Genomic DNA, 24,030 nt, shown 5'->3' on the forward strand with positions numbered 1-24,030 from the left:
AACTATTAAGTAAGGCTCCTATTATTTCCTAATATGAACTCATGAGTGTGTACACTTCATGAACTCAATCCTCAATAGGAGGTTAGATTATTTATACTAAAAATAGCATTATATTAGATTTTTTGAAGTTAAACAACACATAACAATTTCCAATGTAATTGTGATGTTATCTCTTTGCAGATACACAATTCATTTTCTCATAATCGCCTTCCCATCAGGTATTAAACAATGGATAGGGTTCATCATACATCAATGGGAAACACAATATTTTAAATTCCATATCACCATCTTCAATGAGAATGTCTAATGTTATGGATTATCATCATAATATTCGATACTACAATATCTCAAACTTCTTAAGAGAAATAATCATCATGCTAAGTTGATTGATCTTTCTCTAGACATTATTCAAATATGAAGTTAATAAAATTTATTGTTTATCAACAAATTTAATTTGATATCTTTAAAAGAATTATTTTAGATTAAATCAAAAATAAGTTTTGAAGGGACCCCAAAACCCTTAACAAATTTACAACAAGAAGATTTTCAATTAGGCATAAACAAACATAACAACTACAAAGAGAGTTGCAACAACCAAAACCATGACCATACAGGTACCCCATAAGAAGTAACCAAGAGGGGCTGACAAATAAAAATAAGGAAAGAAAGAAAGACCAATCTTCCCCAAGGGAAAGAAACCCCTCAAATAACTAAAAACAAGAAAAATACTAAGATTTCCATTTACCTCCCTTCTAGGAGTGTAAGTTCATGTCAAAAGGAGGAGAGGATTTCTTATGGTTTTTTTTTCTAGTAAATGAGTTCCACCCCTCCTCAACCAATCATATATCCTCCTATGATTCTAGAGAAAGAAAATTTGCCACAACATATCCAACACACTAGACATAACCAATAAGAATAGATCCATCCAATTGGACATAACCAACAACAATAGATCCAACCAACTAGATAAAACCAACAATAGAAGATCTAGTAAAAATAGAATCAATAGCAATAGAGACATAATTGGGAAAAAATCCCACCACCACTTGCATGAGAAGACCCCACACTAGCTACAATAGTTCCAACAATTTGGATAGAACCAACAACATTTGAACCAACAGATTAGATAGAGCCAATTGCAACAATTCCAACAACATAAGTATTAATGAAAATAGAACTAGCATTGGTAAAAAAACCTGTGCCATAGATTGCAACACCCTTACTAACCACATTATTACCCACCGTAACTATGATAGCCTCAGTCGAGTTAGTAGGAGTAAAAAAACCAACAGGCTCAAAGAAACCTACTCAATAGTTTGCATGACACTCTTCTTAGCAACAATATGATGTTCAAAAGAACCCCCTTTCTACCAAGAAGAGGGAGTTTTACCCTTAACCCCTTGAATACCACATTGAGTTACCAAGAGAAAAATGTTATAAAATTTTATGCACCTAAAGGGAAACCCTTCATAATCCAATGTTTGAATAAAACTACCACTAGGAAGCACCAACATGATCTTCTTAGGAACTCCCTTAGAAATGTCCATCTCCACTAGGATTCTTGTATAAGCAGAATGAATTACATTTGATGAATCTTCATCAACCATCAAGAAGTCACCAATGACATCTCCCACCACCTCCAAAAGGGAATCAACCCAATAATGATGGGGGAGATAAGGAAACCTCATCCAAATTCAAAACATAGAGAAATATTTTGATGTAGGGGAAAAATTAGGGTGTCAAAATTTTACCATTATTCAATGATTCTAGGACAACCAAGTGAAGGAAGAACCACAAATGATCTTCATTCTATCTTAAAAATTGTCAAATTTAGCAATAAAAACTCCCTTGGCCATAGAAAATATGTGAACAATACCTAATAAAATGGGTTCCCACTCAAAATAAATTCATGAGTACAAATTAGATAGAATCAAACATAAGCTCTAAAATAAGAAAAACATGACATGATTAGACAATATGAAAGAAAAATCCTTGATGTAATTCACCACATTCTCCTCTACAGTAATCTAGGTAGGGTTAAAGAATGGTATGGGAAGCTTATCCTTAGGGTCCAACCCACCATGAGGAATAGGATCTAAAGAATTTTCCATAACCTTAGTAGCATATGTCATATATCCACTTGATACATTAGCACTAACACTCACACCAATGCCAACACCTGTGCTCGCACCAGTAACCCTACCAAAACTCAAACTGGAACAACCAACCCACCAATAGATGGAGAAACCCTAGAACCAACACCAATATCAACATCATATCTACTACCATCATCAACACTATAAAATAATCTAGTTGCAACATTGACATTAACAACACCAACAAGAGGAATAATCCTAGCTCTAACACCTACCTTGAACACTACTACCAACACCCAAACTAGATGCTCCAATTATTGCAACATCACCAACATAATCCCTAGCACTAGAACACCCACCAAGACCAGTTCTAGACCTCAATCTAGATGCACAATAGCCAGCAACAAGATCCTTAGACCTCATGATAGGACCAATGCCAAGACTTGCACCAACCTCAACATCGATACCAACAACAAAAAAATAAATGTTTAATTGTGTAAAATTAAATAATTATTAGAAATAAAAATTGGATTTTTTTTGTTTTCAATGTATTTGTTATTGTATAGAGATTAAAAATGAAATGTGATTAGACATTATGAAATATGCCCACCAAGATATCAAAAATCCAAAATAAGATTTTATACAAAAAATATTTATAATAATTGATAAATCCCATAATTTGATGGCTTCCCAAGTCTTTGACATACTTTTCATCTTAGATTTTTGCTGGATTTGGATAGGTCTCTTTGTAAATAGAATAGGTTAAAAGCCTATATTTCTCTCAGATTTACCACCATAAGGAACACTTGAAGAAATGCAATGACAAACTCTATGGATTTGACAACCCACTTAGGATATAAGATTAAACCTTGATGGTTAATGTCAACAGGGACAAGACCACTTTAATCTTGGGAGAGATGACAAAAATCTCAAGCAACCATGTGAGACCTTTTCTCTACACCAGTGAGGCCAATGAAAGTTCTCGTAGAAGCTTTTAATATTTTAACATGAGGCCTTTGAGGGAACTTAACAACAAGAATGATAACCATGGGTGACTATTCAAATATTAGAAAAAACTTGAAGTTTTGATACAAGGGAAAGTGGTTGGATGATCCACTAAGATAATTTCATCTCAAACATGGGCAGTGATAGATGCCCACATGGAAGAGCAAGAAAAATTTAAAAGGATGTCAATTTTTTTATGAATCTCTCCATGATCAATCCATATGAATTTGTAATATTATATTATCTACAATTACATAAATAAAATATATATTGACTTTGAAGAGCTTATTTGAAATTATGCTTCGCTTCCAAAACAACAAGAAATCAATAATTTGCAAAGTGGTCAACAATATGTTGTTGGAGGAATTAGGAAGATTAATGCATTTAACTAGCTTTTGATAAATAATATGAGCCACAATATAACCAAACTAAATAGAAATACACATGTATAATGCAAGGGCAAGATGACATATCTTTTGTGTAGGACAAAAGATTCCAAATTAGGACAACACTTGAGCATTAGTAGTAATGCAAGCAAAGCATTAATGAAAGAAATTGAATAGACTACAAGAACTTGGAACTAAAAGATAATGCTTACATAACATAACAATTATAAATGGAAATACGCTTTTACATTCTCAATTTTGATGAAAATGACTTTTGTTAATGTAATACCCCTTGTTTACTATCATTGTAGACATTGTTATTAAAAATCTATCTGACTCTTCTGTGTAAATGTTAGCCCTTAAGTAGTATTTGAAATATGATACTTTGATATATATGATAATTGATTATACCAGATAGTAATGATTACTTACTTGCAATGATGATACTTTCATGTGTCTATTTGATGATTATGATTACCTTCGTAATGATGATGCTCTAAATAATTGTAGATAGTAAATGTGATTGCTTCCATAATGATGTCATATGATATGGGCTTTCAAATGATGATGACTACTTGTTTATATTAGAATATAATACCACTTATACTCGTGATTTATTGATTATACTTACCCCATGCATGTGTATGGTGTGCATGTCCATTTTATATTTATGTCTAACATGCCTGATGTGGTTGAGGGAGGGAGTGGTGGTCACCTACAAATTAGGATCTACACAATATACCACTCATCACCATTGCTTGTTTAGCTTAGATATATATGCACTTGTGCATGCTCATCTTTTATACACGTTTGCAGACCTACTAGGCATCAACTTTCCTAAATTACTAGGATGAGCATGCCCTATTGCAATAAGTCAATGGTAAGAATGGGGAGATAATGTTAAGGTCCAATCCTAGCCATAGCCTAATTACTTATTCTGAGAAGGAGGATATGTATTTGACTGCCTATCCTTACTAAACCCATGAGTTTGTCATTGCATGTGTTGTTTGATTTTGACTTTGGTTAGTTTTGCTTATGATGCTTTTACGTGAGTTTGACTATGTGATTTACTTGGTAAATAATTTAATTATGACTTTTGGATCAATCTTATGATATTATAATTGTTAAATATCAATTGATTAAAAAAGAATATTAAAATATGATGCTTTTAATTAATTAGAAATTAATTTCAAAAATATGTACTTTAATTTAAAAGATTCAATTGGAAACTCTAATTTGAGAAATTGGATAAAATAAATTAAAATATTAAAGATTTAATATTGATTTGTTGTAATTATTTATTTAATAATGATTAAATTAGAGCTACTTTTAAATAATGGACTTTAATCATTAATATTAATTAAAATAATAAATTATACTTTTAAAAGTGCTTTGCATAAATAATTAAGTAGAGAAAAGAAAATAAAAAGAATAATTCTATTTATTAAAAAGGGCTTTAAGTGTGCATGAAAGAATTGAATAATTGAAATATATATATTTTAATACAGCAAATGGCTTTTGGAAAAATAGGGAATAAAACCCCTAGTTAGGGTTATGACTCTTTATTAGAGAGTTTGTAGTTAATTTTTCGACATACATGTTTTGTGAGAGCGATTTGGGAATTGAAGTTAAATAATTGTTTAAAGTTTAAGAGTATTTGGATTGCATGTATTCATCAGATTTTCCATAATTTAAGCTGTTAGATTAAGGTAGGGTTTGAGAACTCCTTTGTAGAAATTATTTTGGAATATTTGCCTACCTCGTGTCTATCATGTTAACTAAATTTATTTTTTGAAATTTATGGAATGAAATATGTAGCATAATTCTAATTTACAATTAGGAAATAGAATTTGATTCATGCATTGTTTGGAAACAATTGTCTAATGTAAATTGAAGGATTATGCTATTGAAAATTGATTTAGAAAATCTAGATTTGAGCAACTAGTGAAAATTCAACATTAAATTTTAGAGGAAAATGATTATTATCAGCTTGGGTTTGAAGGAAATTATTTAAGAACTTCAACAAAAACCCCCCACAAAGATTTTTCAAACAAAATGCATATTTGTCTCAGATTTAAAGATAATTATTTGTTGAAAATCTTTCTGAAGAATAGGTACACTCAAGATAGACAACTAAGTATATTATGCTTGCATGTTTCAAAAGATCATAGACATGTAGAAATAATAATTGCATCCTTATTATTATTTAAAAAAATAATAATTTAATTTTAAATTTAATTTTTAAAAATGATTATTTATTAATTTTAGAAATTAAAAAATATATTTTTGAATTTTTTTTTATTATTTATTAATTTTAAAAATTAAATAAATATTACTCATTTATTTATAAAGTGGATGTTAGTATTAATGATTTCTTAAGCCTGATTAAACTATTAGTTACATATAAGTGATTATATATTTATTAATGGAAGTGGGAAGTTAATAATTTTTTTTTTTGTGATTTTGTTATATTAGAAGAGAAGGTATGGTGGAGTTCACTATGTAGTCATCTAGTTATAAATACTTATTATTATGAAAGATATTATAAATAATTTAATTAAATTATAATTTCAAGTTTGAGTTATTTGTAGTTGCATTATGAATTAAAGGAAAATAGATATTAATATTAGACTTTAATTTAAGTCAAATTAATATTTTAAAAATAAAATTGATATTAATAGTTAATCTTACAATATAAGTCATTTATGATTTAAGTTTATTTAAATTAATAACATGATTATATTCCATGACATTTTATATGCACAAAGAGATTTGACATTTAAATAAAGCATATTAGCTTAATTTTCTATGTAAACATGTATATTCTTACTTTATTGTTAAATATGTCCTTATGGCTCAATTTAAACATAGAAAATGATGTAATTAAAAAATATGGCTGAAAACTACACATTTTTATGTTTTATTTAAAGTCTCATGATATTTTTGTGTGTGATGGTTTTATGTGGCTTGTATAGTTGGCCAAACTAGGATGTGCACCACAGGTTTTTGTGATTTCTTTTATGATGATGATTTGATTGTATATCATGATGTATTTTATGATTCAAATTGAAATTTATGTTTATGGGTTTTATCTTTAATGATCATTTATGTTAACTTGGGTTTTGAGAATCAACTATTATTTTTGGGTTGCCTGTTATGGAGCCGAACTTGATCACTATGCCTTTTGGTAAGGTTATCTAGGTACATTTCTCTACGAGTGGCTTACAATGGGGGTCGAGGCCCAATGTGGCTGCTAGGGTAGCTCATTGTAAGTTGTGTAATAAGTGGTAACATAGTAATTAAAATATTTAGACAAACATTAAAAAGATAAGCTAGAGATATTTCCTTGCCCATGCCTTGAGTGCTTGTATAGGCTAAGGATGGGAATGTGATGATAACTAGTGAGAGGTATGACTAGTTTTCCTCATTTTCATGAGAGGGTATTCTAGTTCCACATGTGTTACATTGAGAATTCGAGGTCCATAGTGACCAGTCTAGGGTAACTCAATGCTTGAGGGTTTGGAATCTAGTGAGAGACTAGTCAAGGGTAACTCAAGTAGTTTGACCATGTGATGAAACTCTTTGGTATGTAGCCTGAGTCTCCTTTAGGGTTTTTATATTTGCCTCTAGTGGTGTATCTTTTGGTGGTGTATTTATTATGAGTTGTTCTTATTGTTGGTAATTTAATCTCATTTATGACCCTTATTTATCTGTTGGTTATTATACTTTTAACATTTGCCATTGATTCAAAAGTTAGTATTCTTTCATTGATTACATCTCTTTGGTTTTGATACTTCATTGTATTTATTATCTGGATGTTGACTTGGTATGTGATTTTGTTATTGGATGAGTGTTCTTTTAACTTTGGTTCTCTTTTCTTTATAAATAGTTTGTGTTACCCTTGAGGTAGAATGGGCTATTAGGATTCCTTTCTTAGGGTTGATTTTATGATTTGATATTCATATGTGGATCGTACAATATCTCCCTTGCAAGGTGGGAGTGAGAGTCTTATTAGTTGACCATGTGGTCAAGAGGTAGTGAATTTATACCATTTTGGTCCCCCATGAATTGGTATAAATTTTGGATGTTCGTTGATGCGATTATACCATTACCATTCTTATTCTTATCCTAGAGATTTCTATTTAGATGTTGTATCTATGTATCTTTTATTTTGAGATCATATGAGTTGATGTATTGTATTTAAGGTACTTGTATATATTATTACATACCCTATGACATGTATTACTTGAAAGTAGAACAACAACTAACAAGCAGAGTGACTAAACATGAAGCTCATTATCATTGAATAATAGATGCATATTTATACAATAGGTTGACCCACCAATATTCCTAAATGTTTGCTAAATAGATTGATAACAAACTACTTCATGATTGACAACACAGACATGAACTTGACACCTAACTAGATATGAGAGACACATCTATAACTAGTCATTGTTTACAACTCAATCTCTTTGCCACATATGCAACAAATATAATTAGAAATGATTTATTCACTACAGTTGAAACATTAACTTCAACACACCCACTTAATGTGACAACTAAAAAGAAACTATGTGGAAATTTATTCTTTGAAATATAGTTCATAGACTAGTAAGACTTCCTCAAGTTGCCCCCAACTGCTAGTATAGTCATGCAACTATCATCCAACTTTAAAACACCATTAGACACCATTTGCATGTGAAATACCTCATAACCTTTGTAAAGGTATGATGCCAATCTTCTAAATTTTCAAATCTCCCTAAACTATTTGACACCAATCCACACATGTGTGTCTCATAAACCCAATGAGGTATAGTTTCTCTGATCCTATAGTACCTCATACTATTAAGCATCCATCTAGCTTCTACTGCATCATTTCCTATATTTCCAAATATTGATCTCATCAAAATCAAACAATTTTTTTTTATGAAATCATAATCACCATCAAGATCTAGTGGTTCTTCTCTAGGCCTCATTTTCTTGATAGATTTTTGTCTAACACATACAATTTAATAGGAAGATGGCTCTGATGCCATATTAGAAAAATAGAACAACAATTAAAAAACACAGAGTCTAAACATGAAGCTAATTATCATTTAATAATAGATGCATATTTATACAATAGATTGACCTACCAATATTCCTAAATTACTACTAAATAGATTGACGACATACTGCTTCATGATTGACAACACATACATGAACTTGATACCTAACTAGATAGTGAAGACACATCTACAATTAGTCATTGTTTACATCTCAAACTCTTTGCCACATATGTGGTACACATAATTAGATATAATTTATTCATTACAATTGGAACATTAACTCCAATAGTTATTTGGATGTACTTCATTGTATCAACTTTTATTAAGCATCTTCTTATGAGATTATGTGTTTGTTATTCATTTATGATTGCAAACATTGTGCTTAAGGTTCAAACTAATAAATAATACCTTCTTAAACATGATTCAACATGAAGGAACCCTTGAGAAAATAGAAACTATATTTATAATTGCTTATGTGTACTTGATGTGTATGTGTATATTGCTTTTGCATTGTTATGTTGTACAAACATTAAAAAAATGTTTAGCAAAATATTGTAACATAATAGGTTAATTTCTCTTGGGGTCCCAAGTGGGGCATTATAGTTAAGATTATCTATCCCATTCTTCCTCCCATATGATAACAATATTGTCAATAATATCCCTAGAATAGTCATACATGATTTTTTTCAAAAGACATTTTGATGAAAATAAATTGTTGTTGAGATTGACCAACCCATTCCATTTCTTTCCTCACAATAGTAATACTATCAAGGATTTTCCAATAATTTATATATCTAGTTTTCTTAATATAGACAATGAGAGGAATAAAACCTCAAACAACATACTCATTTTGAGGTCTACCAAGCCTAAAACATTTCACGAGACAAATTTTTTGGATTATTGGATTCCAAATGCCTATCATCATTATCGAGCTCTTGAAAAGGTTTCAAGATATTTTAGAAAATCTTACCCACGATCACAAGTTTATAAGTTCCCAACTAGATAATTACTATAAAATTCCTCTATTTATCCTAAATGTATTCCCTACTTCTAATATTGATTCTAGTTGTGATATTTCCTTGAAGCTACTTAAGGAGAGAAGAAGGAGAAGCAAGAAAAATATTTATTTGGCACAAACTATTAGTTTAGTAAAATAAGGTGTGATTGCCTTGTACGAGGATTCCTAGGATGTTGGAAGACAATGATATCCTTTTGTATTGTCAAAGTTTTATAATCAAAGGATTAACAATGACTGAAACAACCCTCCTAGGTAGTAACTCCTCCAACATACTTGCGGTACTCAAGAAATTTGATCTACAACAAGAAGTTGGATAGTTTCAATCATTAAATTTTTTTGCAAACAAAACTTATTGAAATTTTTATTAAAATATGAAATGGGTACTATACACCAGTAGTGAGCCAAATAAACTATCTTTTCAATACAAAATCAATTCCTATTGGTATAATGTTCTTATAATAGCAAGAAAAAAAAAACTAAAACTTCTTCAAAACCCTCACTTCTCCCACACAACTAAACACCATTTTTTTTACCATGCATCTCTCTAGAAATAAAGCCTTTCTTGTAAATTGTAGTCCACTTCCACTCCCAAAATGGTACACACCCCCTCCAAGAGAAGTATCCAAAAATAACCCTCTCCACTTTTTTCCCTACATTTTTGAATACACCTATCCAACTACTAATTTTAGGCAACCACCTTTTGTTTGTAACACACATGATACATAATACAAATTTTTAAATAGTATGTTTTGGGCCATATAGATGCCCTATATCAGGTTAATTCTCTTTAGTAATGTCTCATCATTAAGAGATGTGACTTTCATTCCATTGGTTTGGTTATTCTTGTAGTTTCATATTATACTTTAACCTTTATTTATTTGAGGAAGCACACCACTAGTATTTCTAAGTGTAGACTTGGCTATTGGCATCACTAAGGGATAATCAATAATTTATGTTTCAAGGAACAATACCTATAACAAGTATTTGGTAGACTAATATAGAACTTGACTCTTTGGGGATTGGCATAATTGATCAATCTTAATGTCAATAGACTTCTTAAAGTCTTTTGAAAGATCAAACTTAGCACTTGAACTTATTTTTGAAGATGAGCTCTTTTTTTTTCGACATAAGAAACATTGTCTAAAGAGGTATCACTATAGTTATAAAAATGCCAACGACAAATATTTGGGTCTAGGGCAGGGATAACTTTAAGAAACCTATCCTAGAAAAATATGTAAAATGCTAGTGAACCCAACATTTTATGCCAGGAAAAATATCATCTTGAGGGTGATTTTTTTGTTCCATGTAGGAAAAAAAAAATTATATGTTGGCAATTTTTTTCTTGCCCTGAAAAATTCATTAAAAATGTGGTAAATTAAAAAAAGTCCTTGGCACAGAAATAAATGGTGGCGATTCTTTTGGTTAGCCCAAAATGATTTTGAAATGTGAGAGGTGAATTAATTATTTAGTAGGGAAACAAATAATAATGGATGTGGCTATTCTTTGGTGGAAAACTAAAAAATTATTTAATTTGATATCAAATTTACCAAGTGTTCTAGCTAGCGATCTTTAAGGATTTATGATTGGCAAGTGTAGTAACTAGTGTCCATTATTAATAATATCACCAACTTGTCTGCCATCACTTTGGTATCATTAATACTCTACTTTTATCTATTTTTGATTGATTAGAGATCAACAAAAAAATGTACTTCAGGGCTAGTTACTTAAAAAATACTAGGAGTTGCATGAAATTCTTTGGAATGGATACATGTGACATGTTTTGCACAATAAAAACTAACTAGAATGTAGTGAACATCATATCAAGTTAAAATCATAAATACAAGATTGGCAATTATAATTAGTACATTCCATTTCTAGCCATCTTGGCTAGCACTCTAACATTAATGAGAGTACATTTCCCACACTTGTGAATTAATTGGAATATGAAAACTAAAGATATGAAAGATCGCAAATAATTTAATCCAATTTCTATTTAAAGAGTCTCTTAAATTCCTCTATCGCTATCAAATTCTCAATTCTATTTTTTGTTCTCAATTCTACTAGTTTACAAATTTTCTTAGGTGTAGATTTGTTTTCTAGTTCCGTCATGGACACACCAATTAGGTTGAGATGCAACATACTGGATCTACAAAAGACCTTTTTGGGCATGATACTAGAGGATGTTCTCACTATATTTTGCAAGGAAGATACCATTGAGCCTTTTTCTGCAATACTTTTTTCACAGTCCTCAACCGTCAATTCTTTATAAATGAGAGGAGATACCACATGCCCATGGACATTACCTCCTACTTCCTTGCATCTCTTCTCACCTGAGAGAGATCAACTAGACATTTTGATGCTTCTACATACCATTTTTACAAAAATATTGCTAGAAGACATCATCAAAATCTTTGAATTGGCCAAGCAGTTACCAAGTGTTGGGATCCCTTTTGTAGACATAGTGCGCAAGTGTTGGGAGTGAAGCATAAGGAGAAATGTAAAAAAGTATCCCTTCTTGCTAGGCTTGAATGAATAAAAAATGAATCACCCTCGAAAGTGGGCACAACTTGGGTGGGATTTTTTATGTAAGTGATTGTTGTTGGATGATGTCAATGGTATTAACTAAACATGGCTACATGAGTTCAACGATATTATCATCTCTAAGAGATTCCTTGTGGAGAGGCTTGAAGATTTTTTTGGTTGAAGGCTCGAAGCCCTTTTCCTTGTTCCATGAATCCCTATTCCCTCTTTAATCAACCCATGCCCTTAGAGAAAAAAAATATTTTTAGATTTATTTTTTGATAAAAACTATTACTAGTAACTACTCGAAATTGAGTTTTGGATTAGGACTTTACCTTGCATGTAAATAGTAAAATTAGGCTGATTGAATCAACTATATTGAATATTTATGCTATGAATATATAAACAATCTTGAATATAATCAATGAAAGCACTAGTTTTTGGCTTCTAAATTTGTTGTTCTTGTAAATGTGTGAATTATTGTTTAATGCTTTTTTAAATATTAAATTGTTTGGTTTTAGATGTAACTGTTATAGAGTGATGATTTTTTCAAATATATTGTTAAATTGTTAATCTTTGACTTTGTTATAAAAATTTAACTGTTAGTTTATTAAAAACATAAAAAGGGTTTCAACTTTCCCTTTAGGGTTTCATAATTAATTCATGAATTATAGTCAAAGAATATTTGACTGGGGATGCATTCGACGGATTGAGTTCTCTACTAGGGTTTCTTGCTTCATGCGAACTTCCAATTTTTTTGTGTACGACTCTTCGTCTTAGCTTTCCTCTTGTAAGCACCACTTGTCAAACTGCAATTACTGCAGGAGCTTTTAGGTTAGGTTATAATGGCTCTGACTAGCAGTGAACTAGTTGTTTTTGGTTCTCTCGCTGCTGCTTCAGAATGCCATGGTGCCACCTCTGAACAAATGCCCACACAAGTTTGTCCCGAAGGTCTTTCACAAGGTAATCTTGATATTATCCTTCCTTTACAAGAATTTGATGCTGCTTGTGACTGGTTAGAACACCATACCTTGATAGGTTATTTTGTTGGTAGGACTCCTGAAGCTATGCTCTAAGACTAGGTTAACAAATGTTGGACTCCTCATGGAGTCTGCCTTGATTCTGTGAAAAACCTTACCAAAGGTTTTATTTATTTATTTCACTTTGCTAACCCATCGCAAGAAGACATGGTCTTTAACAATGGACCTTGGTCTGTGCATTCCTCTCTGCTTGTTTTCCAAAAATGGTCCTGAGACTTCACAGTCTCAGATGATAAAAAGCTTAGGGTTCTTGTGTGGGTCGAGTTTCCAGGTCTTCCCTTGCCATGTTGGCCTTTCATTGAGTCCATTGCCAAAACTCTTGGCAAAGTTGTCACCAAGGAGCTTGAGAAAATTTTTAATGCCCACCCACAGTGATGCATTTGTGTTGAAGTTGATCTTTCCAAGGATCTCAAGGATTCTATGGAAATCTAGATTAGAGATCAAGCCTTCTCCCAAAAGGTGCTCTACTTGAATTTACCCAACACCTGTTATAGGTGCCAGTCCGCAAAACACAAGGTCAAGGATTGCCCTCTGGCTATGCCCAGGGTCAAGCCCACACCTAAAGAAGTGCCTACCAAATAGGCCGAAGGAAAGAAGAAAGAATGAGTTACTAGTGGGTGCAAAGGAAAGGGTCCCTTGAATCCCTTGTCCCCCAAGCCATCTTATGCAAAAATCATCATGGTTCCTCCTATTCCCATAGGAGTGTCTGCACCAGCTAGCATGGGGCCACATGCGGCTCCCACAGTGCCTATTTCAGGGGTTTCACAGGTTCCAAACCCTGCTAGTATGTAGGGGATTAAGGTAGCCGCTAGGGTTTCTACCTTGGCTTTGGTTCGTGCTCCTATTGTAGTTTCTTGAACCATCGTGCCATTAGCAACAAGGCATTCTTGTAGTCCTCCTGGATGTGTGGAGAAACCAGAGATGAAATAGTAGTCTATTAGGTCAGATGATTTCTCATCTGGCTTCCACCAGGTTTCTATCTTCTTGCAGTATAGCTACTTCTCTCTTAAGGACAAGGATGATATGGAAGAGTTCTCATGAACTTCCTCTGCTGGAATGTTTGAGGTCTTTCTGACCTCTCCAAAAAATTCTATGTCTGGAAAACCCATAATAGGCTTGGTAATTTAGATTTTCTCTACTTGCAAGAAGTTAAGATTTCTGGTTTCATGCTTTCTACTGTGTGTTGTGTCATTTGACAGGATGATGTTCTATTTTCCTCTTAGCATGAACTTGGCCGAGGTGGTGTAGTTACTCTCTTGTCACCTTGCCTTCATTTTGCTATTATTTCGCACAGTTCTGACCCCATGTATAGAATTATTTGGCTTTTTCTTTCCATTCACAATCATTCTTTTGAAGTCATTAATGTTTATGCCTCCAATGATGCTGTGGAAAGGTCCTAGATGTGGGTTTGGCTAGCTGACAACTTGCCTCCTTCTACTTGGGTCATGTGTGGGGACTTCAATATGGTTGAAGTTGCATCTAACAAGGATGGCATTCTACCCCTTTGGTGGACAGCTAGGGAAAGAGAAGCTTGGTACTACATGCAAAATAAATTGGGCCTTTTTGATCCCAATACAAACTGCCACCAGGCTAGTGGGGTCTGGCACACTTGGTCCAACTTTCAAGTTGGCTTTGACAACATTTTAAAACACCTTGATCGTGCTATGATCTCTGCACAATCTTTTTTCTTTTTTTTTGAAGATCGAGATGTGCCTGTCATTCCCCTGGCAGATGTAACATTATCCGACCACTATCCCATCTATTTTGTCATTTCTTAGCAAAAAACTGTCCCCAAGGTAGCCAAGTCTCAGTTCTTCCTCAACACATCTATACTATTGCATGCTTCCACCATCTCACACATCCAATGTGTCTGGAATTTGGAGCCATGTACACCATCCCAGAGAGGATGGATTCAATGGTGGAATGATGTAATTACTAGAACTATGCAATTTTTGTGCATCAATGGGACCTAGCTGGCAATTTTCAAGAAACACTCTTATGAAACAAACACCCTCGCCCTCAAAAAAGCCTCTAAGGCTCTCACCTTCAACCCCTCTGATGTGGATTTGCAAATTAATCTTGCCAAGCTTTGCCATGACAAGAAAATTGTTGACAACTATGCTGCCCATGGAGCTCAAATCAAGGCCCGTCTCCACTGGTTGGAGGTTGGCGATAAAGCCTCGAAGGAGTTCTTTCAGGCTCTCTAGGCCTGTCATACCAATGTTGGGATTAAAAAGATCAAACAGGGTACGACCGTTCTATCCAGTCTCCCTAACATCCTACAAGCCTTCATTCATCAATATGAGAATGTTTTTGCTTCACAGGGAAATTCGGTTACTTAGGAGGAGGTTCTCAAAAAGTGTCTCTGTTACTCCAAAATGCCTTGCGGTTGAGCAATGTGCTTTCTGTGAGTAACTTCTTTCCCCTAGAGACCTTAAAGAGGTAGTTGACTCCATGGCAAACGACAAGTCTCCTGGATGTGATGGCTTTCCCTGTATATTCTACAAACACCTCTGGGAACAAATAGGTCTTGACCTGCACAAAGTCTATCTTGAAGCATACCATACTAAAAGCTTAGGAGTGATAATAAATAAAGGGAATATCAAATTCATACCTAAAGCTGGTGATCTTGAGGACATATGCAATTGGAGGCCTATTACCCTTCTGAATGTGTCTTATAAGATCATTTCCAAGGCGCTCTCTCTCAAAATCAGGCACATGTTGCCTTCAATTGTGTGGCCTTAGCAAACTAGCTTCATCAAGTCCAGATATATTCTAGACAACATCATTGCTATCTGGGAGGGTATGGAATGGGCTCGCAAGTCCAAGTAGTAGGCTATCTTTTTAAAGATTGATTTTTCTAAAGCCTATGATCGCATTGAATGGCCCTTCATCTTGGCTATGCTTTAGGCTCTGGGTTTTGGCCCCAATTTTCTTTAGTCTGTGGAGATATTCTTTGGTGATGCTAACACTTGCATTACCATCAATAATTTGCAATATGAAGCTTTTGGACTTTTTCATTTGATCAGGAAAGGTTTCCCTTTAGCTCTAGTGCTTTATGTTCTTGTTGCTGAAGGTTTTGGCTATTTGTTAGCTCATTTTGTGTCTTCTGGACTGGTTCGTGGCATTTTCTTGCCTGATTCTTCCTCCTAGTTAGTCAATGGCCATTTTGCTGATGATTCCTTTCTTACACTTCTTGAGGATGAAGAAAATATCAAAAATGACACCTTTTGTCAAGCCTTTGGCTCTGCCATCCAATGGCATAAAATGCTCTATTACCGCTAGTCTTTTTTGCCAGCTCCACCTTGGATCAGCTAGTTCTAGTGGAAATGGGTTACTCATGGGAAATCTTCCACTTTATTGGCATTCCCTTTGCCTTCCAGGCATCTCCTATGGAGCTTTGGAATGCTGTGCTTGCCAAGATTAGCAAAAAGCTCGACTATTGGATCACCAAGCCGCTTTCTCTTGCTGGCTAATTCCAGATTTGTTCTAAGATTCTGGCCACCACCCATGTCTACTATTCTTCCTATTGAGCACCATCCAAAGCTTCCTATCTCAAGCTGGAACATTTGCTCAGAGATTTTCTTTAGGCTTCTGGTTTTGACCATCATGGTTTTCACAAAATTGCTTGGGATTTGTGTTGTCTCCCAAGGGAGTTTGGTGGTCTTGGCCTACTTTCCACTCTAAAACAAGGCCTTGCTCTCTGTGCCAAATGGATTATCTGAGCTATCTTTGGGGAAAAAGTCTGGAAGATTCTAGTAAGGCACTTCATTTCTTCCAGCTTCCCTATTAACAGGCTGTGTGGAAGGGGATTGGTTTTCAAACCCTTCTCATCATGCATGAACTAGTGGCCATTCAGGGCTCATTTCTTATTAAGAGTATCTAGAAAGCCTAGGAAGCACTTAATCCATAGCTTTGTTGGGATGGAGATGAGTTCCGCAATGGGATTTCCTTGAATCAACAGAACATTTGGTGGTCTCCCCTGTTTTCTTTCCAAGGTACTCCTCTTGCAAAGATTCAAGGTGCCAGTGCTCTGTGTTTTTTCAAATGTGGCATCCACACTCCTAAAGATATCTTTTCAAGAGTCACCATGAGTTTTAGGTCATGGGAAGATATGCAAGTTTAGTACTGCGTTTTCAGTATAGATCAACAAACTTTTGACCTTCTGCTATCTTCCATCCCTGTGCACCTTGTTCATAAGGTGGGGATTCAGTCTGATCAGCCTTGGTGGCATGATTGGAAGTGGTATCCTGCCACTCCATTTGCCAATTATAAGCCCAGTATGGGGTACCGATGGCTCTTGCCTCATCTTCTGATGGTTGACACGCTTAACCAATGGTAACATTTGCAATCTTCGCTCTCTCAATGGAGAAATTTTTTTGACACCATTTGGAGTGCTATTATAGAACCCAAGATTGCCCACTTTGCTTGGTGCCTTGCCTTCCAAGGTCTTCCCCTGGGGCCTCAACTCAAGCACATTGGGGTTCTTGATCCTAGATGCCCCTTCTGTGGTCAACCTGAGTCCTTTTTTCATATTTTATAGTTTTGTAGGCATGCTCAAAATTATTGGCACTGGATTCATGAATTTTTCAAGCCTTTCAGGCCCAAACCATTTTCATGGCACATAATCCTGTTGGGTGATTCCCCCAGAATTCCTCAAAAATTCACTTAGATTTGGCATACCTTCAGGATGGAAATTTTGTTTTCTCTATGGAAATATAGGAATGTTGTTCTGTTCACTCATAGCTTTTAGATGTTAACATTTCTATATACACTAAAGCATGCATTTGTAACAATATTATTATGCAAATCCAGGTGCAAGCTAATAAAGTTTCCCTAGAAGTTGCTGACTTACAGGAATTGTTAAATCATTGGGGCAATGCTCCTTGTACCATTGCTAGAGTTCCTCTGGATGCCTCGACTGATGCCTCTACACCTTGTGGCTGCCATCCTTGCTGCCACTCCTCAGGCCACAACTCACACACACCGTGCTCCCAAGCTTCTCACCACTACTCTCCTAGTGGTGGTGATGGTGGATGGAGGTGTCGCTCTGCTTTCCCACCTTGTGGTGGTTCTGGCTAGTCCCCGGCTCTGCCTCCTAGGCCTCGGTGCATGCATTTTGGGAAATTTCCTTGCTTGGCTTTTATGATTTCTCCTCTGTGGCTAGAGGTTAAGGAAGCAGAGGCTACCCTTGATCTTGTTGCTGCTGATGATGGCTAGACTATTCCTAGTCTGCCCCACAATCCCACTGATATGTGGGGATTTCCTGATAGAGATGATCCTCCTTCTTCGACTGGCACTGCCTTGGCAGCCTGAGGTGGTATTTTTTTTTTTTTGATGAATAGTTGATGTTTTCGACTGCGGCTATGTTGTTAAGTCTAGCTTCGTCCGTGTGAACTCTTTCGTGGGGTGATCTTGTATCCCCCGACCCCTTTTTTGTGAATTGTATTCTTAGTATATTTTATTAATAAAAAAGGACCATTCATAAAAAAAAGAATTGGCCTAAACTCTAGTAAACTTCAATAGATGATGGTAGATGAATGCAAGGTTAGGCTAGTGCCACATAATTCCAGTTATATAATAATAATAATTAATTATTTTAGTTAATAGTTATAATAATTTAATTAATAATAATTTAGTAAAAAGTATTAAATAAATTAAAAATAGTTTGTTAAAGATAAATTTATGATGTACCATGCAATTTGAATTTTATAAATTATATTGATTTTAAAATAAAAAGTTCAAATTATAACTTATATAAAAATATTCATATAAAATATTGAATATTAAATTAATTCCAATTTTCAAATCTAAATTTATTTAAATATGATGAGATATTTTTTAATCATATTTTTAATTAAGTAAAAATTCTATGATTATTAAATTAAATTTTCATTATCAAGTAATTAATGATTTTAATTGTATAAGTATTATAATTATCAAGCAATTATAATTTTATATTTCATTTTTTCATGTTTAATTTTATTCTAATCTAAATTGGATTTGTTTGATGTTTAAATTTTAATATCCTCTCAAATGATTTTTTTTTCTTAAAAACATCTGTTTCAACAAAAGTTTTAAAGTAGTGATGTTTGACGGATTTGAGCAAAACACAAAACAAATCCATGAAGCCCTCGAATACCTGCATGTAGAAAACTTGTCACAGAGAAGAAAAAGACAAGAGGAGGCAAGGGTTTGCTCTAAAAATATGCAAATTGTATTCTCAAATAAAGAAAAGATGTTGATTATTACAAAAGATCAATCCTTACAAAAGGAGATCGAAACTTGAAAAGGTAACCTAAAAACTTACAAAGGGTAACCTAAAAGGTAAAAGCTATTTAGTAATTACTAATTAATTATTAAATAGAGAATCCAAAAAATGCATAAAGCTAAATCTTAAGAAGGGAGAAAAAGTAATATAATTAATGAAATGAAATTAACCTTTTTCTCTAACAAACCCACTTAAGATGAGAAATAATGCAGTTACAAACAATGTAGAAAGAGAAAGGAAACTGCAATGCAATGTTGAAGGCAAACTTGGGTCTCGACTACAAGACCTAATGAGGTACCCAATTGCAACCAAGTCTCTATGAAATGGAGAAATAGAGAAAACCTAGTGGGAAAAACTCTACTCCAAAAAGAGATAGCTGAAAACCTAGTGAAGGACTGCAGAAGCGTCCAACTAGAGGATTGTTCCAAAAAATAGGAACAAAGAGCAATCATGAAGAAAAACACTAAAGCATGTAGAAGTTGTAAAGCTCTATCAAAAGTAACTGCTGATATGAAGAACCTCCACTGAAATAGAACCTGACTAGGTATAAAAGACTATAATCTATATCAAATTATGAGGCACATAAAGGAAAATAACTAAACTCAAAGATACAAATGGCATGAAACACCAAAGCCTAAAGAGCTGATCAATCGAACATGGAAGGTTGCAACCAAAGTAGGAATGAAAAGAAGAGTGTTTATATGGTAAATGTGTTGGAATATTCAAATGAGATGAATACTTCTAAGAAGGGGGGGGGGGGGTGAATCAAAAGTAGCTAGTTTTTATCCTTTCAAACCCTCATTAACACATAACTGAAACTAATGTACATGCATGTAAACATATAAGAAAACATAAATGAAAGCATACACCAACACATAACACAAGAGATTTGGTAACCTAGAAACCCTCCAAGAATAAGAAGGTAAAACTGGGGTGGGGATGACACCCACAAAAATTACTGTAGCAATATGTTCAACCACTTTTGATGGTTTTCCCTGTGAAAGGCCTGCCTTGTTAAAGGCTTTACACTATGTCAATAGTGACCTGGTTAGAAGATTTACAAACACTTTACATGAAGTGTCACCCTGTTAAAGGATTTACAATAGGTTTTTAAACCCACCGAATACATAGGATTTTTATCACCTTCTCCAAAGGTTTTCCTACCTAGCTATTAAGTTAACCTATCAATATAGGATTTCAACATCTAATACAATGGTGAGAAAGTATTAGTACATTTGACCTGATAGAGTACAACCTTCAATTGTTGGGTTTAGGTACTAGATCTTCTCTTCTTGTTCTGATCCTTGCTTGATCTAATCTCTGTATGTGTTCCTTGTCCCTTGTGCTGCTCTGGTCAACTGGATATGAAATTTTTGCTCTGTTCCTCTAAGTCTTTCCTTCTCCTTACTAAAATTTCACTATAATCTCCCCATACACTATTCTCATTCACATATGCAATGGTGCATTCAACCTCCTTAAGAAGAATGTGAAGACTTAGGGTTAGTTATGGATCTACGATCCATATTGAACATCAAATTCTAGTGCATACTTTGCATTTTCCTTATTGGTTGCATGCCTTCTCCATTTTTTTGATTGGCTGCATGTAGATCACATAGGGAATGCAAATGATTCATCCTTATCCTTTTTCTCCTTTGAAATCTCTCTAAATTAGCTCCAAAAATGGTTTATATCTTAGTTTGTGAAGGCACAAACTATTATGCTGATTCTATGTTACTCGACACATAATATATTACTGATGCTTGGCACATGAATGTTCCTATATTGCTTGGCACATATTTCATCTGTAGTTTGCTTGGCAACTATTACACTCTATGTTGCTCAATACAAGAGTATTCCTAAATCACTTGGCACATACTACACTCTGTCTTGCTCAACATCTATTACTTGCTCGAAACCTGAAGTCACTCAACACCTATTAAGATTGTGACTCAACAGCTACTATCACTTACTCAACATACATTATGTACTCAGCATATATGGTGGAGTTGGTTAAGTGTGTTGACACTCGAATTTCAAGATCATTCTGAAACCAACAATCTCCCCCTTTGACATGAGTGTCAAAAACACTTAACTATGCATTAATGAACTGATCTCATGACTCCCCCCGAGTTGATTATGCCTAGTCCATTTTTCTTTATTGAAATTCTGTGCTGATGTGCCTGATTCTCTCTGTTCTTTGTCCTGTTCTTGTTTCCTGTATACTGTGTCTGATCTGTTTCAAAATTTTGCGTCTCCTGCTTTTTAGCTATCTATAGACTTTCCACTTTATTCTTCAAAAATGAAAGAATGTAATCAAAACTATCAAAATTTTGTATTCTGCATATATCTCCCCTAATGTATATATCTCACCCTTTTTGACCCTGATGTCAAAGGGTTCTAAGGAGTAATACCATATTTTGCCAAAAAATTGTTGTTTACCTCCATTATTATTTTTAGAGTTGCATCCCAATTGTCTAAAGCAATGTTCAATAAATTGTGCTAGATGGCAGTCTCTGTATCAAGGTGTAAAAGTCCATCTAGGGTAGAAAGATTTGGAACTTTCTTTAGGATTGTTTCTATGTATGCTTGCTCCTTGTGAGGACCTCTAGGTGTGGGGTTATGGAGGACTGGATTTGCATCAATTTTGCTTTTATGTTTGCCTCTTCTACTATTAATACAGCTAACTCCCTTTGTGTGTGAAGTGTCTATGCAAAATGCTTCTCACTCTAAGATGGATCTCTAGGTAATTGCATGCTAGATATTTTCAAGTTCCTTTCCAAGCTCATCATTCTTTTATTGGTTTCTTATGTGAAATTTGAAAAGTCACACAACTTCCTATACAATGAAAAAATGTTTTCAAGAACAATTTTGGCCTTAGCTATTGTCTTGGCCAACTTTACATGTTCAAGTGCAATTCCACTTGATATCTTCTCATTGACCTTTCCTTGAAACTTTCTTTCTGACCATTCCATTAATTTTTCATTTGTATCATGGTCTTCATTAGTCACCTAATCAACTATATCTGATAGTTGTTCTACTATAGGCCTTGTTTCATCTGGTGACTGCAAGTTGAAGGCATCCATGAAGATGTCCTTTATCTCATTCAATGCTTGCCTATACTTTTATTGTCTTCTTAATACTTCTTGTCTCTTTCTCCTATCTAGTGCACCTTGTATTTCATTTATCTTTTCTATGGTGAGGGTGTTGGATTCATAGGAGGGAATGATGATCACTTCATCAAGTTCAAGATCTCCATAGTGAAGTATCCTAGCTACCTTTCTAGAGCTTGAGCTTGGTGTTTGAACTTGCATTGATATCATATCAATGCTTAGCTTTTGAAGAGTCTGAGTGGGAGTACCAGCTTTTTGGTAATTCAACTAGTGTCTGTATTGCAGCTTCCTGCTCATCTCTTGTCTCTTCCTCTTCTTCTTGACTACCTTTATCAGTAAAAATTGTTGGGGGTGAACCTGTTGACTGTTCTTGTTTTCTTGTATCTTCCCCTATTACTGCACTCGACATCTAAAGTGCATCACTTATTGCTTTTGGTGGAGATGGTGGTGGAAGTAGTAGGATTTTAGTAGCAGTGTATGTAAAAGGTTGTTCCTTTGGCTTCACCTTTTCTCTCTGAGGTGCTGCTACTACTCTTTGTAATTCATCTACACTCACCAATATAGGGCTTGAACACAACTATTCCTATGGAGTAGATTGGTGAAGGATCTTTGAGAGATCCTTTGTAGTTAAAGGATTGATGTTTTCACATGAAGTGTCAATAACATCCTTTATTTTTATGGTCTTTGCAGGTGTGATGGTGGCATGAGGAGGGCTAGGAGGTGGCATTTGTGTGTCTTGCATACTTTGTTCTTCCTATTCATCTAATGCCTTTTCCTCTCCTTTAGCTATATTCTCTTCTTCTTCCTCCTTATTTGCTTCATTTTCTACTCTTCCTTCCTCACCTTTCTTCGTTTCTTCACCTTTCTTCTCTTCTTTATCTTTCTTCTCCTCTGCTTTCTCTATTATCTCTTTTATTTCTTTTCTCTTTAAGCTAACCTCAACCTTATATTCTTTGTCAAATACATCATCACTTGACTTGTATATTGATTTCCACAATTTTGTACAACATCCTCTATCTTGTTTCGGAGGATGCAAAATGCTCTATTTTTAGGAGAAAATTTGCAACTATGCCTTTTATTTGCCTTAGCTATTTGACCTTTAGTAAGGTATGGCAGTAGTGTATCTAGGGTTGATTCTCTTATCTACTTTTCCATTTGTAGACAAAAATGCCACTTATCTGCAACTATCTTGTATAGTTCTTTGGGCATTGTACTATCCAACTCTAAAGGTGTGTGTTTGTATTCAGCCATCATTGCATAGACTGATTCCTCTATTTTATTTTGCTCTTCTTTATTGAGCTTATTGAAATTTATAGTCTTTAAACCATTCAAGTTTTCTTTTCTAATATTTACACATAACTTATCAATTATAGACTTGGAGGGATGACTTACCACTCTAAATTGGCTATTGTCATCTGACTCTATTCTTTCTTCATCTATGTTTGGCTGGGCAACATATCTCCTTCTCTTCCTAGGTTCTTCACCAGTATACATTGTGGCTTTCTTCTTCTCTTTGGCTTCATCTTTTGCCTT

The sequence above is a fragment of the Cupressus sempervirens genome, chromosome 3 (genome assembly GCF_028749045.1).
Source record: "Cupressus sempervirens isolate cs-2001-9-10 chromosome 3, ASM2874904v1, whole genome shotgun sequence".
In the NCBI taxonomy this organism is placed as follows: Eukaryota; Viridiplantae; Streptophyta; class Pinopsida; order Cupressales; family Cupressaceae; genus Cupressus; species Cupressus sempervirens.